At 42.3% G+C, this 19,622-nt stretch overlaps 1 pseudogene; it reads right to left on the reverse strand.

Annotated features, from left to right (window-relative positions):
• Window positions 1-12,406: 12,406 nt before the first annotated feature.
• Window positions 12,407-13,070, reverse strand: LOC123386274 (annotated as a pseudogene).
• Window positions 13,071-19,622: the final 6,552 nt, after the last annotated feature.

Consider the following 19,622-nt stretch of genomic DNA (forward strand, 5'->3'; position numbering starts at 1 on the left):
CTCCCAGCTGCAGGGTTGGGGCTGGGCTGATTTTATCAGCACAGAGAGGGCTTCATTTGCATGTCCTCTGACATATATATCAAGCTCCAGACTTAGATTTGATTCTGTAAAAGTGAATGACAGGGTTGGGGACGCACTTCAATATTAGTTTGTGTGGATGGCTGTGTGACAATATGAAGAATTCTTTTTTTTTTCAGTTTTGGATTTTTTATCTTTATTAATGGAGGCTTCGGCATAATCTTTAAGAAATATTTACCTCAACAGCATGATCATGCATTATTTTCTCTTAAAATATTTTAATTGTTTATTATTAATTAGTATTTATTTTTAGTTTTAAAAATTAACATCCAAATTAGTTAGCATACAGTGCAACAATGATTTCAGGAGTAGATTCCTTAGTGCCCCTTACCAGTTTAGCCCATCCCCCCTCCCACAACCCCCGTCCAGTAGCCCTCTGTTTGTTCTCCATATTTATGAGTCTCTTATGCTCTGTCCCCTCCATGTTTTCATATTATTTTGGTTTCCCTTGCCTTATGTTCATCTGTTTTGTCTCTTAATGTCCTCATATGAGTGAAGTCATATGATTTTTGTCTTTCTCTGACTGACTCATTTCACTTAGCATAATACCCTCCAGTTCCATCCACATAGTTGCAAATGGCAAGATTTCACTCTTTTTGATTGCCGAGTAATACTCCATTATATATATTTACCACTTCTTCTTTATTCATGCATCCATCGGTGGACATTTGGCTGTTTGCATACTTTGCCTATTGTTCATAGTGCTGCTATAAACATGGGGGTGCATGTGTCCCTTTGAAACAGAACACCTGTGTCCCGTGGATAAATGCCTAGTAGTGCAATTGCTGGGTCATAGAGGAGTTCTATTTTTAGTTTTTTGAGGAATCTCCATACAGTTTTCCAGAGTGGCTGCACCAGCTTGGGTGCCCCCCAAAATGCAAAAGAGATCCTCTCTCTGTATCCTCGCCAATGTCTGTTGTTGCCTGAGTTGTTAATGTTAGCCCTTCTGACAGGTGTCAGGTGGTATCTCATTAGGGTTTTGATTGGCATTTCCGTGATGATGAGTCATGTGGAGCATTTTTTCATGTGTCGGTTGGCCATCTGGATGTCTTCTTTGGAGAAGTGTCTATTCATGCCTTTTGCCCATTTCATCACTGGATTGTGTTTTGAGTGTTGAGTTCGATAAATTCTTTATAGATTTTGGATACTAACTTTATCTGAGATGTCATTTGCAAATATCTTCTCCCATTCTGTCAGTTGAATTTTAGTTTTGCTGATTGTTGCCTTCACTCTGCAGAAACTTTTGATTTTGATGAGGTCCCAGTAGTTCATTTTTGCTTTTTTTCCCCTTGCCTCTAGGGACGTGTTGACTAGGAAGTTGGTGTGGCCAAGATCAAAGATATTTTTGCCTGCTTTCTGCTTGAGGATTTTGATGGCTTCCTGACTTACATTGAGGTCTTTCATCCATTTTGAGTTTATTTTTGTGTATGGTGTAAGAAAGTGGTCCTTGTTCATTCTTCTGCATGTCACTGTCCAGTTTTCCCAGCACCACTTGCTGAAGACACTGTCTTTATTCCATTGGATAGTCTTTCCTGCTTTGTCAAACATTAGTTGGCCATACATTTGTGGGTCCATTTCTGGATTTTGTATACTGTTCCATTGATCTGAGTGTCTGTTCTTGTTTTTTTTAAATATTTTTTGACATTTATTTATTACTTTTCAGAGACAGAGACAGAGCATGAGCGGGGGAGTGTCAGAGAGAGAGGAAGACACAGAATTCCAAGCAGGGTTCAGGCTCTGAGCTGTCAGCACACAGCCTGATGTGGGACTCTAACTCACGAACTGCCAGATGGTGACCTGAGTCAAAGTCGGATGCTTAACAGCCTGATCCACTCAGATGCCCCTGAGTGTCTGTTCTTGTGCCAGTACCATACTGTCTTGATGATTACAGCTTTGAAGTATAGCTTGAAGTCTGGGATTGTGATGCCTCCTGCTTTGGTTTTCTTTTTCAAGATTTCTTTGGCTATTTGGCGGCTTTTCTGGTTCCAGACAAATTTTAGGATTATTTTTTCTAGCTCTGTGAAGAATGCTGGTGTCACTTTGATCGGGATTGCATTCAATATGTAGATTGCTTTCGGTACTATCAGCATTTTAACAATATTTGTTCTTCCTATTCAGGAGCATGGAATCTTTTTCCATATTTTGTCTTCTTCAGTTTCTTTCATAAGCTTTCTCTAGTTTTCAGTGTAAAGATTTTTCACCTCTTTGGTTAGATTTATTCCTGGGTATTTTATGGTTTTTGGTGCTACTGTAAATGGCATAGATTCCTTGATTTCTCTTTCTGTTGCTTCATTGTTGGTGTATAGGAATGCAACACATTTCTCTGCATTGATTGTATATCCTGCCACTTTGCTGAATTCATGAATCAATTCTAGCAGTTTTTTGGTGGGGTCTTCTGGGTTTTCCATATAGAGTATCATGTCATCTGTGAAGAGTGAAAGTTTGACCTTCTCCTGGCCAGTTTGGATGCCTTTTATTTCTTTGTGTTGTCTGAGTGCAGAGGCTAAGACTTCCAATACTATGTTGAATAACAGTGGTGAGAGTGGACATCCCTGTCTTGTTCCTGACCTTAGGGAGAAAGCTCTCAGTTTTTCCCCATTGAGGATGATATTAGCATTGGGTCGTTCATAGATGGCTTTTATGATCTCAACGTATGGTCCTTCTATCCCTACTTTCTTGAGGGTTTTTATCAAGAAAGGATGTTTTATTTTGTCAAATGCTTTCTCTGCATCTATGGAGAGGATCATATGGTTCCTGTCCTGTTTTTATCGATGTGATGAATCACATTAATTGTTTTACAGATATTGAGCCAGCCCTGCATCCCAGGTATAAATCCCACTTGGTCGTGGTGAAGAATTTTTTAATGTATTATTGTTTCTGGTTGGATAATATCTTGTTGAGGATTTTTGCATCCATGTTCATCAGGGAAATTGGTCTATAGTTCTCTTTTTAAGTGTTGTCTGTGTCTGTTTTTGGAATCGAGGTAATGCTCGCTTCATAGAAAGAGTTTGGAAGTTTTCTTTCCATTTCTATTTTTTTGGAGAATAGGTGTTAACTCTTCTTTAAATGTTTGGTAGAATTCCCCTAGAAAGCCATCTGGTCCTGGACTGTTGTCGTTTGGCAGATTTTTGATTACTAATTCGATTTCCTTACTGGTTATGGGTCGGTTCAAATTTTCTATTTCTTCCTGTTTCAGTTTTGGTAGTGTATATGTTTCTAGGAATTTGTCCATTTCTTACAGATTGCCCATTTTATTGGCATATAATTGCTCATAACATTCTCATATTACTGTTTTTATTTCTGTTGTGTTGGTTGTGATCTCTCCTCTGTCATTCTTGATTTTATTTAGTTGGGTCCTTTCCTTTTTCTTTTTGATCAAACTGGATAGTAGTTTATCAATTTTGTTAATTCTTTCAAAGCACCAGCTGTTAGTTTCATTGATTTGTTCTACTGTGTTTTGGTTTCGATAGCACTAATTTCTGCTCTAATCTTTAGTATTTCCTGCTTTCTGCTGGTTTTGGGTTTTATTTGCTGTTCCTTTTCCAGCTCTTTAGTCATAAGGTTAGGTTGTGTATCTGAGATCTTTCTTCCTTCTTTAGGAAGGCCTGGATTGCTATATACTTTCCTCTTATGACCGCCTTTGCTGCATCCTAGAGTTTTGCGTTGTGGTGTTATCATTTTCATTGACTTCCATATACTTTTTAATTTCTTCTTTAACTGCTTGGTTAGCCCATTCATTCTTTAGTAGGTTCTTCAGTCTCTAATTATTTGTTACCTTTCCAGATTTTTTCTTGTGGTTGATTTTGAGTTCATGGCATTGTGGTGTGAAAATATGCATGGTATGATCTCGATCTTTTTGTACTTACTTAGGGCTGATTTGTGTCCCATATATGGTCTGTTCTGGAGAAAGTTCCATGTGCACTGGAGAAGAGTGCATATTCTGTTGCTTTAGGATGAAATGTTCTGAATATATTTGTTAAGTCCTTCTGGTCCAGTGTGTCATTGAAAGCCATTGTTTTCTTGTTGAATTTTTAATCAGGTGATCAGTTCATTGTTGTGAATGGAATGTTGAAGTCTCCTACTATTATGGTATTCTTATCGATGAGTTTCTTTATGTTTGTGATTAATTGATTTATGTATTTGGGTGCTCTCACAATTGGCGCATAAATGTTTACAATTGTTAGGTCTTCTTGGTGGATAGACCTTTTGATTATGAAGGATATAATGCCATTCTGCATCTCTTGATGCAGTCTTTATTTTAAAGTCTAGATTGTCTGATATCAATATGACTACTCCGGCTTTCTTTTGTTGAACATTAGCATGATAGATGGTTCTCCATCCCCTTATTTTCAATCTGGAGGCGTCTTTAGGTCTAAAGTGGGTCTCTTGTAAAAAGCATATAGATGGATCTTGTTTTCTTCTCCATTCTGTTACCCTATGTGTTTTGATTGGGGCATTGAGTCCATTGACGTTTAGAGTGAGTACTGAAAGATGAGTTTATTGCTATTATGATGCTGGTAGAGTTGGAGTTTATGGTGGTGTTCTTTGGTCTTTCTAATCTTTGTTGATTTTGGTATTTATGTATTTATTTATACAGATATATTTTCATCTTTTCTACCCTCAGAGATTCCCCCTTAAAATTTCTTGCAGGTCTTGTTTAGTAGTCACAAACTCACAAACTCATTTAATTTTTGTTTGTATGGGAATCTTTTTATCTCGCCTTCTATTTTTTTTTAATATGAAATTTATTGACAAATTGGTTTCCATACAACACCCAGTGCTCATCCCAAAAGGTGCCTTCCTCAATACCCATCACCCACCCTCTCCTCCCTCCCACCACCCATCAACCCTCAGTTTGTTCTCAGTTTTTAAGAGTCTCTTATGCTTTGGCTCTCTCCCACTCTAACCTGTTTTTTTTTTTCCTTCCCCTCCCCCATGGGTTCCTGTTAATTTCTCAGGGTCCACATAAGAGTGAAACCATATGGTATCTGTCTTTCTCTGTATGACTTATTTCACTTAGCATCACACTCTCCAGTTTCATCCACGTTGCTACAAAAGGCCATATTTCATTTTTTCTCATTGCCACGTAGTACTCCATTGTGTATATAAACCACAATTTCTTTATCCATTCATCAGTTGATGGACATTTACGCTCTTTCCATAATTTGGCTATTGTTGAGAGTGCTGCTATGAACATTGGGTTACAAGTGGCCCTATGCATCAGTACTCCTGTATCCCTTGGATAAATTCCTAGCAGTGCTATTGCTGGGTCATAGGGTAGGTCTATTTTTAAGTTTCTGAGGAACCTCCACACTGCTTTCCAGAGCGGCTGCACCAATTTGCATTCCCACCAACAGTGCAAGAGGGTTCCCGTTTCTCCACATCCTCTCCAGCATCTATAGTCTCCTGATTTGTTCATTTTGGCCACTCTGACTGGCGTGAGGTGATACCTGAGTGTGGTTTTGATTTGTATTTCCCTGATAAGGAGCGACGCTGAACATCTTTTCATGTGCCTGTTGGCCATCCGGATGTCTTCTTTAGAGAAGTGTCTATCCATGTTTTCTGCCCATTTCTTCACTGGGTTATTTGTTTTTCGGGTGTGGAGTTTGGTGAGCTCTTTATAGATTTTGGATACTAGCCCTTTGTCCGATATGTCATTTGCGAATATCTTTTCCCATTCCGTTGGTTGCCTTTTAGTTTTGTTGGTTGTTTCCTTTGCTGTGCAGAAGCTTTTTATCTTCATAAGGTCCCAGTAATTCACTTTTGCTTTTAATTCCCTTGCCTTTGGGGATGTGTCGAGTAAGAGATTGCTACGGCTGAGGTCAGAGAGGTCTTTTCCTGCTTTCTCCTCTAAGGTTTTGATGGTTTCCTGTCTCACATTTAGGTCCTTTATCCATTTGGAGTTTATTTTTGTGAATGGTGTGAGAAAGTGGTCTAGTTTCAACCTTCTGCATGTTGCTGTCCAGTTCTCCCAGCACCATTTGTTAAAGAGGCTGTCTTTTTTCCATTGGATGTTCTTTCCTGCTTTGTCAAAGATGAGTTGGCCATACGTTTATGGGTCTAGTTCTGGGGTTTCTATTCTATTCCATTGGTCTATGTGTCTGTTTTTGTGCCAATACCATGCTGTCTTGATGATGACAGCTTTGTAGTAGAGGCTAAAGTCTGGGATTGTGATGCCTCCTGCTTTGGTCTTCTTCAAAATTACTTTGGCTATTCGGGGCCTTTTGTGGTTCCATATGAATTTTAGGATTGCTTGTTCTAGTTTCGAGAAGAATGCTGGTGCAATTTTGATTGGGATTGCATTGAATGTGTAGATAGGTTTGGGTAGTATTGACATGTTGACAATATTTATTTTTCCAATCCATGAGCAGGGAATGTCTTTCCATTTCTTTAAATCTTCTTCAATTTCCTTCATAAGCTTTCTATAGTTTTCAGCATACAGATCCTTTACATCTTTGGTTAGATTTATTCCTAGGTATTTTATGCTTCTTGGTGCAATTGTGAATGGGATCAGTTTCTTTATTTGTCTTTCTGTTGCTTCATTGTTAGTGTATAAGAATGCAACTGATTTCTGTACATTGATTTTGTATCCTGCAACTTTGCTGAATTCCTGTATCAGTTCTAGTAGACTTTTGGTGGAGTCTATCGGATTTTCCATGTATAATATCACATCATCTGCAAAAAGCGAAAGCTTGACTTCATCTTTGCCAATTTTGATGCCTTTGATTTCCTTTTGTTGTCTGATTGCTGATGCTAGAACTTCCAGCACTATGTTAAACAGCAGCGGTGAGAGTGGGCATCCTTGTCGTGTTCCTGATCTCAGGGAAAAAGCTCTCAGTTTTTCCCCGTTGAGGATGATGTTAGCTGTGGGCTTTTCATAAATGGCTTTTATGATCTTTAAGTATGTTCCTTCTATCCCGACTTTCTCAAGGGTTTTTATTAAGAAAGGGTGCTGGATTTTGTCAAAGGCCTTTTCTGCATTGATTGACAGGATCATATGGTTCTTCTCTTTTTTTTTGTTAATGTGATGTATCACGTTGATTGATTTGCGAATGTTGAACCAGCCCTGCATCCCAGGAATGAATCCCACTTGATCATGGTGAATAATTCTTTTTATATGCCGTTGAATTCGATTTGCTAGTATCTTATTGAGAATTTTTGCATCCATATTCATCAGGGATATTGGCTTGTAGTTCTCTTTTTTTACTGGGTCTCTGTCTGGTTTAGGAATCAAAGTAATACTGGCTTCATAGAATGAGTCTGGAAGTTTTCCTTCCCTTTCTATTTCTTGGAATAGCTTGAGAAGAATAGGTATTATCTCTGCTTTAAACGTCTGGTAGAACTCCCCTGGGAAGCCATCTGGTCCTGGACTCTTATTTGTTGGGAGATTTCTGATAACCGATTCAATTTCTTCGCTGGTTATGGGTCTGTTCAAGCTTTCTATTTCCTCCTGGTTGAGTTTTGGAAGAGTGTGGGTGTTCAGGAATTTGTCCATTTCTTCCAGGTTGTCCAATTTGTTGGCATATAATTTTTCATAGTATTCCCTGATAATTGTTTGTATCTCTGAGGGATTGGTTGTCATAATTCCATTTTCATTCATGATTTTATCTATTTGGGTCATTTCCCTTTTCTTTTTGAGAAGCCTGGCTAGACGTTTGTCAATTTTGTTTATTTTTTCAAAAAACCAACTCTTGGTTTCGTTGATCTGCTCTACAGTTTTTTTAGATTCTATATTGTTTATTTCTGCTCTGATCTTTATTATTTCTCTTCTTCTGCTGGGTTTATGCTGCCTTTGCTGTTCTGCTTCTAGTTCCTTTAGGTGTGCTGTTAGATTTTGTATTTGGGATTTTTCTTGTTTCTTGAGATAGGCCTGGATTGCAATGTATTTTCCTCTCAGGACTGCCTTCGCTGCGTCCCAAAGCGTTTGGATTGTTGTAGTTTCATTTTCGTTTGTTTCCATATATTTTTTAATTTCTTCTCTAATTGCCTGGTTGACCCACTCATTCGTTAGTAGGGTGTTCTTTAACCTCCATGCCTTTGGAGGTTTTCCAGACTTTTTCCTGTGGTTGATTTCAAGCTTCATAGCATTGTGGTCTGAAAGTATGCATGGTATAATTTCAATTCTTGTAAACTTATGAAGGGCTGTTTTGTGACCCAGTATATGATCTATCTTGGAGAATGTTCCATGTGCACTCAAGAAGAAAGTATATTCTGTTGCTTTGGGATGCAGAGTTCTAAATATATCTGTCAAGTCCATCTGATCCAATGTCTCATTCAGGGCCCTTGTTTCTTTATTGACCGTGTGTCTAGATGATCTGTCCATTTCTGTAAGTGGGGTGTTAAAGTCCCCTGCAATTACCACATTCTTATCAATAAGGTTGCTTATGTTTATGAGTAATTGTTTTATATATTTGGGGGCTCCGGTATTTGGCGCATAGACATTTATAATTGTTAGCTCTTCCTGATGGATAGACCCTGTAACTATTATATAATGTCCTTCTTCATCTCTTGTTACAGCCTTTAATTGAAAGTCTAGTTTGTCTGATATAAGTATGGCTACTCCAGCTTTCTTTTGGCTTCCAGTCGCATGATAAATAGTTCTCCATCCCCTCACTCTCAATCTAAAGGTGTCCTCAGGTCTAAAATTAGTCTCTTGTAGACAGTAAATAGATGGGTCTTGTTTTTTTATCCATTCTGATACCCTATGTCTTTTGGTTGGCGCATTTAATCCATTTACATTCAGTGTTATTATAGAAAGATATGGGTTTAGAGTCATTGTGATGTCTGTATGTTTTATGCTTGTAGTGATGTCTCTGGGACTTTGTCTCACAGGGTCCCCCTTAGGATCTCTTGTAGGGCTGGTTTAGTGGTGACAAATTCCTTCAGTTTTTGTTTGTTTGGGAAGACCTTTATCTCTCCTTCTATTCTAAATGACAGAGTTGCTGGATAAAGGATTCTCGGCTGCATATTTTTTCTGTCTAGCACCCTGAAAATCTCGTGCCAATTCTTTCTGGCCTGCCACGTTTCAAAAGAGAGATCAGTCACGAGTCTTATAGGTCTCCCTTTATATGTGAGGGCACGTTTACCCCTTGTTGCTTTCAGAATTTTCTCTTTATCCTTGTATTTTGCCAGTTTCACTATGATATGACGTGCAGAAGATCGATTCAAGTTACGTCTGAAGGGAGTTCTCTGTGCCTCTTGGATTTCAATGCCTTTTTCCTTCCCCAGTTCAGGGAAGTTCTCAGCTATGATTTCTTCAAGTACCCCTTCAGCACCTTTCCCTCTCTCTTCCTCCTCTGGGATACCAATTATGCGTAAATTATTTCTTTTTAGTGTATCACTTAGTTCTCTAATTTTCCCCTCATACTCCTGGATTTTTTTTATCTCTCTTTTTCTCAGCTTCCTCTTTTTCCATAACTTTATCTTCTAGTTCACCTATTCTCTCCTCTGCCTCTTCAAGCCGAGCTGTGGTGGTTTCCATTTTGTTATGCATTTCTTTTAAAGCGTTTTTCAGCTCCTCGTGACTGTTCCTTAGTCCCTTGATCTCTGTAGCAAGAGATTCTCTGCTGTCCTGTATACTGTTTTCAAGCCCAGCGATTAATTTTATGACTATTATTCTAAATTCACTTTCTGTTATATTATTTAAATCCTTTTTGATCAGTTCATTAGCTGTTGTTATTTCCTGGAGATTCTTCTGAGGGGAATTCTTCCGTTTGGTCATTTTGGATAGTCCCTTGCGTGGTGAGGACCTGCAGGGCACTTCCCCTGTGTTGTGGTGTATAACTGGAATTGGTGGGTGGGGCCGCAGTCAGACCTGATGTCTGCCCCCAGCCCACCACTGGGGCCACAGTCAGACTGGTGTGTGCCTTCTCTTCCCCTCTCCTAGGGACGGGATTCACTGTGGGGTGGTGTGGCCCGTCTGGGCTACTTGCACACTGCCAGGCTTGTGATGCTGGGGATCTGGCGTATTAGCTGGGGTGGGTAGGCAAGGTGCACAGGGGCAGGAGGGGCAGGCTTAGATCGCTTCTCCTTAGGTGATCCTCTTCAGGAGGGGCCCTGTGGCAGCGGGAGGGAGTCAGATCCGCTGCCGGAGGTTTGGCTCCGCATAAGCACAGAGTTGGGTGTTTGCGCGGAGGGAGCAAGTTCCCTGGCAGTAACTGGTTCTCTTTGGGATTTTGGCTGGGGGATGGGCGGGGGAGATGGCGCTGGTGAGCGCCTTTGTTCCCCACCAAACTGAGCTCTGTTGTCAGGGGGCTCAGCAGCTCTCCCTCCCTTTGTCCTCCAGCCTTCCCGCTTTCCGAGCAGAGCTGTTAACTTATGACCTCCCAGACGCTAAGTCGCGCTTGTTGTGGGAACACAGTCCGTCAGGCCCCTCCACTTTTGCAAGCCAGACTCGGGGTCTCTGCTTGGCCGGCGAGCCGCCCCTCCGCCCCGGCTCCCTCCCGCCAGTCTGTGGAGTGCGCACCGCCTTGCCGCCCTTCCTACCCTCTTCCATGGGCCTCTCGTCTGCGTTTGGCTCCAGCGACTCTGTTCTGCTAATCCTCTGGCGGTTTTCTGGGTTATTTAGGCAGGTGTAGGTGGAATCTAAGTGATCAGCAGGACTCGCGGTGAGCCCAGCGTCCTCCTAAGCCGCCATCTTGCCGCTTCTCTGGTCTCCTTATTAAAAGAGGCTAATTCCTATTTCCCTAGAGGTGAAGCTATGCTTCACTATATGGTCAGTAGACTTGGTGCCTGTCGGGGTATATGGTGGTCTTTGGAAGGAAGGATTCAATGGTAGTCTGGGTTCTAGAAACTCGTTCCCTAGTAAGGAAGCACCTGAGGAAGGAAAGGTGGGTATGGCTTGGTGTCAGTGGCTCAGTATCTACTGGGGGGTGTTGTGCTGCTCACTGAATTCTGTCCATGATAATTGGTGGGAGGAATATTGGCATCAGCACCTTCTCTAGTCCCTTCAGTTGGAGTTTCCAGCCACCCCTGTTTAGGAAGCCCTCACAGAGAGAGAACAATCTGTACACATGGGTCCCAGGCTTCCTTCAGAACCCCGCCTTCACCCTGCCTTTGTCCAATCCATTGGCACACCTGGCAGCTCAGGACTCTTATGTTTTATCTAAGGAGCTCTAGCTGGGTTTGAATACACCAAATTGTTGAACTCAGTATGACAGGGACCCCACTGATCCTCTGGGACAGTGCCTTGCAGTGATGTGGTTGGAGCTGGTTATCCCAGAAGGGCAGTTGCATGAACACTAGGAGCTTGGAGTTCATGGTGAGGAAGAACAAGAAGGGAGCATTCAGTTCGCTGCTCTCAGCAGAGGCTCCTATGGTAATGACCAGGGCAGTGCAATGGTGCCTGTCAGCTCTCCTGCCCCATGAGAGGCAATGCCGTGTCTCCCAGATGCACTCCAGGAAGGTAACAGTCTCACCCGATATGACCCAGGGGATCCTCAAACCGCAGCAGTTCCTATGGGCCTTGGGGCTCCTTCTCCACAGAAGCACTGCTATGCCCACCAGGGTCCAACCCAATGATGGCATGGACTTCTAAATCTTCAGGCTTTGAACTCGACATTTACAGCAGGTTGACTTGTCATGATTAACTTTATGTGTCATCTTGACTGCGTCATGGGTGTCCAGATTCACGACTGTTTCTGTGTATGTCTGTGATGAGTTTCCAGAAGAGATTGGCATTTCCATCCATGGTTTCTTTCTGCCTGGGCATCACCCATTCCATCATAGTTCTGAGTAGAATCCGATGCAGAGGGAGGAAGAATTCCCTCATTTTTACTTCCCATGTGCTTGTTTGAACTGGAACATTGGTCTCCTCCTGCCCTTGTTCTTAGAGTTACATCATAGGCTCTGCAGGTTCTGAGACTAGACACTAGCTCAGAATCAGGCGAGAATTATACCACTGGTTTTCCTGGCTCCCCAATTTGTGACAGCAGATCATGGGTCTTCTCAACATATTTTGTCATGGAAACCAATGTGCTTTGGGTTCTGTTGCTTGAGGGAATCCTGACTAATACATGGAGATGATTTATCTCTTGTTTAGAGGAATTGAATAAAGCTGTAGCTCATTTAAAGTCCTGAGTAGCAACGTGCCATGAAGGAAGTGTCACGTTGTTCGATTGGGACAAGGGCTGGGTGAAGATAATGGGGAGCTGTGGGAGCTTGTGGTCCTGGCTGCACAAGGAGTGCATCTGGGACTCATGTAAATGTTCAGCTATTGTGCCTCAGGAAATCTGTAATTCACTCATGTTGAGGGACAGGAGAAAGCAATGCAAACAATTGTGTCTTTGTGCATGGTAGGGTAGTTTTCCTAGGAAAACAATGATGTAATTCACACAGCTAATAGGTAAACACAGAATCCTGTGTCCAGAGAGGCTCCCTGGAGAAACTGCTGTGTGGACAGGAAGCCCCAGACCCTGAGAGGAAACCTGCCTGTAACCTCCATCTTCACCTGCTCCTGGCAACACAAAGCAGAATTGTGCATAGTGTGCGCTCCCTGGTGGTGCTGATCCCCTCCTGCAGGGAGGTTTGTGTCTGGGCTCCCAGCAAGGTCCTCTCACCCTGTCTCTTGCACAGTAATGTGTGGCCTTGTTCTTGGCCCACAGGTTGTTTATCTGCAGATACAGCGTGTTCTTAGCGTTGTCTGTAGATGGGGAATCGGCCCTTAATGGAGTCTCCATCATCATAAATATATGCGATCCACGCAGCCCCTTTCCTGGAGCCTGGCGAACCCAGCTCATTCCATAGCTACTGAAGGTGAATCCAGAGGCTACACAGGTGAGTCTCAGGGACCTTCCAGGCTGCTTCAGGTCTCCTCCAGATTCCACCAGCTGCACGTCCCACTGGACACCTGCAGACACAAGACATCTGGTCAGGAAACTGTCACACATCTACTGGTCTCACTCATATCCACTCACATCCTCAGTGTCTCTCGTTCACCATGAATTACCTTTTAAAAGAGCAACCAGGAACACCCAGCCCAGCACAAACTCCATGGTGAGGTGTCTGTTCTGTCCTGATCAGAGAATGGGAACACCTGGGACTCACGGGGCTGGGCTCCTCTCCCAGCTGCAGAGTCGGGATGGGCTGGTTTTATCACCATAGAGAGGACCCCATTTGCATGTGCTCTGACATATATATGAAGCTCCAGTCTTAGATTTGATTCTTTAAAAGTGAACAACAGGGTTAGGGACGCACTTGTAGTTTAGTTTGTGTAGACGGTGCTGTGACAATATGAATAATTGTATTCAGTGAGTACAGGTATATTTGCAGTCCTGTGTGCATTTTTACAGGTCTTTCATCCACATCGATCATTTTCACTCTGCAAGTATTTTACATACTTTTTGAAGTTTAACCCAAAATACTTTATTCTGTGCCATTTTCACTTGTATAATTTTGTTATTTTTTTTTTTGCATGTATTTTCATGCTGGTGTGTAGAATCAAAGGTGGTTTATTTTTATTTATTTTCTTTGTTCATTTTGCATCCTGCTCTTTTCCTCATTTCAAAAAACTGGTTCTAATATTTTTTGTGGGATCTCTAGGGTTTTGTTATGTTTGAGATCAATGTCACTTGCAAACAAGTAATTTTCCTTCCTCCTTACTGATTTAAATGTCTTTTATTTTTTTTATTCCCAATTTTTTTCTGGTTACATCTTCCAGTTTTAGGAGAAGAAAGCTTTTCCCTTATTTTCTTCTGGGATTTAGCCAGTGTAAGGATTCATTGACATAAGACATATGTACAGGAGAGAATTTCATTTTGTAAGTGCATGGCCTTCCTAATGATATGACACCCAGAGAAAGGACAAAGCAGGTGGCACTTGTGATTTTCAGACAACAAAACATTGGATTTGGCAAGAGTTAAGTTTGGGGTATTATGTTAGTCACCAAGTAAGTAGGTTTGTTTGCATAGCCTTCTTGTCCCTGTGTTCCTTATTCTGGTGCTAACGATGGTTCTTCCCTCTTGGTACATGGGAGGGATATTTATATCCTGCTATCAAGCGACGATGGCGAGTCTGAGTGTACTTGGACTATTTCTCAAGTGTCTTTCACCCAAATAAGCAGTGTGACAAGATGACATAGTTTGAGGTGGCATATGTATTCTTCACATTACCATGGGGAATGCTTATGTTAGGGGTGACCATCATTGCCTGGCTCCTGATGTGACAGGAAAGCCTTCAGCATTTTACCGTTCAATATGCTGTCAGGTGTGGGCTTTTCATAGTGGCCATGATCATGTGGAGGTAATTTCCTTCAGTTCCTTTTTAATTGGGTTCTTTTTAAATGATGAACATGTGTTGAATTTTGTCTAATGTTTTTTTGAATCAATTAATGATGGCTTTGATTCAATCATTCCCTCTGGTAATGGAGGACATCACATTTATGCATCTGTGTATGTTGAAGGATCCTTGCATCATCCCTGGAGTGAATCACCCGGGATTATGTTGTATGATCCTCTCAATGTTCTGTTGAATTCAGTATGCTCAGATTTTGTGAAGGAATTTTGCATGTATGTTCATTTGAGATAGTGACCTGTAGTTTCCCTTCTTGTGGTGTCTTTCTTTGGTTTGGTGTGAGAGCAATGCTGTCCTCACAAAATGCATTTGGGAGTGCTGTTTTTTATCAGTGTTTTGTAATAGTTTGAGAAATATTAGCATTAATTCCTCTTTAAATACTTAGAAGTTTTAATAAAGCCATAAACTCCTATGCAGATTTCTTGGAGGGTGAGGTTTTAGATAGAGAAATCTTACTAATTTTTCTTTTGTTCATTTTGTATTTTTCCCTGAAACAGTCTTGGTGGACTACATTATGGCATGAAATGTGTAATTACTTCTTGGTGATCTAATTGCTGGCCTATAAATACCTAAGTTTTTCTTTAATGATCCTTTTCATGTCTTTAGTTCAGTTATGTCTCCTCTTTCAATTCTGATTGCATTTGTTTGAGTCTTCCCTATTTCCCCAGGCTACCTATTTGTTTCAAATTTAGTTACTTTTCCAAATACAAATTTTTATGTAATTGATTTGTTTTCTGTATTTGTGATAGCCTCTATTTTCTGTCTGCTTTATCTTTTTATGTTATTTTTATGTTTATCTTGTTATGTCAATAAAAATGCCAATGAGTTTTTTAAGAAACCTGAAAAATATACAATTCATATGAAAGCACACAACACATGGAAGCAACAAAACAATCATGACGTCGAAAGAACCTGGATACTTCACACTTCTCTCTTTCTAAAGATATTGCAGAGGTACATTATCCACAACAGTGTGCTGCTGGCATCAAATGAGACATTTAGGCCAGTGGAGCTCATTACGGAACCCAGAAGTAGATGTTTGCAGATGCAGTGAGCAAATCCTCCACGAGATTTCCAACAATGCACAGTGGGGGGAGGATAGTGTCTCTTAAACATGGTGTTGACTAGGGGCACCTGTGTGGCTCGGTAAGTTAAGCATCCCACTTCCACTCAGGTCATGATCTCACGGTTGGTGGGTTCGAGCCTCACATCAGGCTCCTGCTGACAGTTCAGGGCCTAGATTCTGTTTCTGCCTCTGTGTCTGTGTCTCCCTACTCATGATCTGTGTCTCTCCCTCAAAAACAAAGTAAAAATTAAAAAATAGTACTGATATATACATGCAAAATAATAACATTTGGCCATAATCTTGCTTCATACATATACGTCGACACAAAAAAATCTCAAAATGGATGAAGGATTAAGAAGAACACTTGAACCTAAATGCCTTCAAAGAAAACATGAACGATAAACGTGATGACATTCACTTGAGAATGATTGAGTCGATATAAAAGCAAAGTCACAGAGAACAAAGCAGGCAAGGGGGACTACACCATACTAGAAAAGGGGCAAGCAAATATTTGCAGAGCTAGAAGGCAGTCTATGGGAGGGTAGACATTACAATAAAAAATATTGAAAAGGAGTTAATATCCACAATGCAGGAGGGACAATAAGGTGTTCTCATTTCCCTGCCATCAGACCACACCTCAAGCTTCCCCCTTTCCCTAATGGAGACCCACCTCCATTCAAAGTGCTCCTCAGAGGATGAGTCTTAAAGATGTGCCCACTAGTGTCTGGGCCTCACATGCACAAGAGGATGGATTGCCCCCAGTGCAGAGCCTGTGCTCAGGGGGCCTGAGAAAGGAGCTGCCTCCACCCATCAGTAGCCAGATGCCCTGTCTTGCTGCAGGAGGACCTGACCCTGTGATAGACTCTGTTACCGCAGGATGTTCTTGCTTTACCTCCTCACCGTGTAACACCCCAATCTTGTGAGTAACGAAAGAACAGAATTTGATTCAGAAGGCAAAGCTACTGGTTTGTACAATGTAGGAACCATAAAGTCTTTTGTCATCTATTACCCTCCCTCCCCATCTTTTGTCCCTAACCGGGCTGCCACTCATGCCTCAATTCCTGGTGATGAAGACGCATTACTGGAATGAATATCTCTACTTTCTTGTCAATGCCATTGCACTCTGATTCACAAGTTCTCTTTTCAGGTATGCTTGGGGGAGGCAACTAAGTTGGGCTCAATATTACTCCAAGTTCTTGAAGCCAACTTACATTCTTTGCCTTCACCCAAGGCTGCACTCTTGTTTAGTATGTCCGTGACTTGTCACTCTATTACCAAAGGAGTCAGAGAGCCCTTGCAGACTCCCCCACCCTCTTAAAGCACCAGCCAGACAGGGCCATACACCCTCCTATCTTCTTAATGTCCACGGTTGCAAACAGCTACTGCCAACGAGGACTATGTCACAGTGCTTCAAAACTCCCCACAAAGTGTCTTGTCAGTTTTTCACATCGTTCTCACCGGTACAAAAATGCAGTTGCATAAGCTTCTAAGGAAACCTGGCTACTGCTTCCCAAGGACCCCTAACTTCACTGCCTTTGCTCTGTCTCTGTGAGCCCCTCACCCCTACCTGATGCTGGCACAGATTTCTTTTCGTGGCTTTCAGAGTCATTAACCTAAAGTGTTAATATTAGCTCTGTGCACACCCCGAACTCTCAGCTGTCTGAATATCAATAACATGTTTCACCTCTCGTTCCATGGAAATGGAGTGGCTGCAGGTATCCTGTGACAACCTGTGCCTCTCGGATATGTCCTATAACTTTCTTCCCATGAAAATTAGACCTTGAGCCATCAGGCCCCACTGCATGCTTGCACCCCCATAACTGCTGTCTGGATACATTAGAATCCCCACTCACCTCTGTATTCCTCTCTGACAAGTTTGTAATTTCCATGCCCACCACCTACCTACCAGCTGGCCACTGACCAACCCTTCCATCATCTTGTGTCATGTTAACAGTTTAAATCGGGCTATCCCACTCCCCTCCCTAAAAAGGGAGACCTGGGGTACCTGGGTGGTTCAGTTGGTGGGCATCCTACTTCAGCTCAGGTTATGATTTTGTGGTTTGTGAGTTTGAGCCCTGCAACGGGCTCTGTGTTGTCAGCTCAGAGCCTGGAGCCTACTTCAGATTCTGTGTCCCTCTCATTCTATGCTCCTCCCAACTCACACTCTTTCTCTCAAAAATAAATAAACATTAATAAAATTTTAAAGGGGAGACCCTACTTCATTGCACATGATTGCCCTCAGCTACAGGAATGGTTTCTGGGACATCTGGTGGTCAACCCTGAGTTCTATTTTTTTTTTAATTTCTTTTACATTTATTTCTTATTGAAAGACAGAGAGACACAGGGTGTGAGCAGGGGAGGGGTAGAGAGAGGGGGAGACATAGAATCTGAAGTAGGCTCCAGGCTCTAAGCTGTCAGTCCAGAGCCCGATGTGGGGCTTGAACTCACAAACTATGAGATCATGACCTGAGCTGAGGTCCATAGCTTAACCAACTGAACCACCCAGGCGCCCTACCCTGACTTCTATTTTGTGATGGCTTCTGTATGTGGGGAAACATAGGAACCACTCAGGCCAGTGTCCCTACTGGAAGTACTCCAGGCGTCCTCTCTGCCTGCTGTAAAATCAGTCTAAGCCACTGCGCTCCCAGGTTTTCCCAAGCTTGCACATCTGCAAAGGGAATGACTGCCACTATTCACAGGCATTCCAGACATGCCCTGGAGTCTTCAGGGCTGTTGGCACCGTCTGTAAATCCCACAGGTCCTAACCTCATGAGTACCAGAGGACAGAGGACATTTTTCCAGCAGGCCTATAATTGCTGCCCCATTATACGCAACTGATCTTTCTGCTAAAATTGCTAACAGTCACTCTTCAGCCCAAATTGTGAGGAGACTGTCACTGTCTCTCCAGCGACTGACAGAGCGCACAAGGCTGTCAAATACACAGCCAAGATCAGAGGCCTCTGTCCTTTCCTTCACTTTAGAAGCCTGCCTTTTTCCCTGACTTGGACTATTGTTTATCATGTAAGTTCCTCACAATGGGAAAAGACAGGTGGACAGATAATGATCAGATGGGGTGTACATTGGGGTTGAGTGGGCCTCCTGAGGCCCCTTTCTTCTCTCCTTTGGTCTTGCACCAACCCCATCAGATGGGATAATTAAGAAACTGAGAGACAGTGGGTTCTTCCCAGGCATTCACTAAACCCCTGACTAAATATTTCCCAGGGCACTACTTTTAAATCTGTCCCAAGTTTTGTATAATATCAGCAGGCCCCAGGGAGTCCCTCTAGCCCCTCCCTACCCACTGGGGCTCTCCAGATGGATTTGACAAATTGGCTTCCTCTTTGGTTAATGGCTGCATATTTGGTGGATGGACTGATGCTGTCTGACTGGACATGCCAGTGCCACGACTGTGGTAAAGAATGTAATGCCTGAAATGGTTCCTGGATTTGCCATTCCATTATGGATTTAGCCAGACCAAGGAACTCACTTCAGCACATAGACAAACTACGTACTTGCAAAGACTGGGGGTGACAATTAGAATTTCATACCCCACATTATCCTTAATCATCACAGAAGAGGACGATGAGGATATGTGGATTAGGGGAACAGATATGGAACATGAAAATCTAGACACAAAATTCCTCAGGAAAAATCTGCCTTGAAACTGGCCTGGAACATCCAGAATCATTGTCCTTGGCCCTTAAAGAGATTTGGAATGCTCCAAATAGCAGGCAGGGACTGACCCCCTTTGCAACAGTATTTTATAAAGGAATCCTTAACCCTTTCTTTACTGATTGAGTGAACTTCATGATAAATTATATGACCAAGTTGATGCCATGCATAGCCATGTCCAAGAACTAACAGGTACACTTGGGTCATATCATCCACAGACAATAAGAACATGGCCTCTGCCACTGACTAGCCTTGCCACCCTTTCTACAGAATATGGGACAGTCATCAGGTCTTCAGAGAGCACCCAGTGCCACCTCACTGAGAAGGACCTTATGACGAACTCCTAACCGACTACACTGCCATCAGAATTACGGAAAGATTCTTCTGGATTCACGCAAGCTGCACAAAATAGTTCCATATTGCCATTGTCAAGACCGTGGATGACCATCCCAATGATTACCATTGGTAAGGATTCCCAGAGCCAATTCCCAGGCTCCGGAAGCACATGGAATCACAT

This window comes from Felis catus, chromosome B3, assembly GCF_018350175.1.
Source record: "Felis catus isolate Fca126 chromosome B3, F.catus_Fca126_mat1.0, whole genome shotgun sequence".
In the NCBI taxonomy this organism is placed as follows: domain Eukaryota; kingdom Metazoa; phylum Chordata; class Mammalia; order Carnivora; family Felidae; genus Felis; species Felis catus.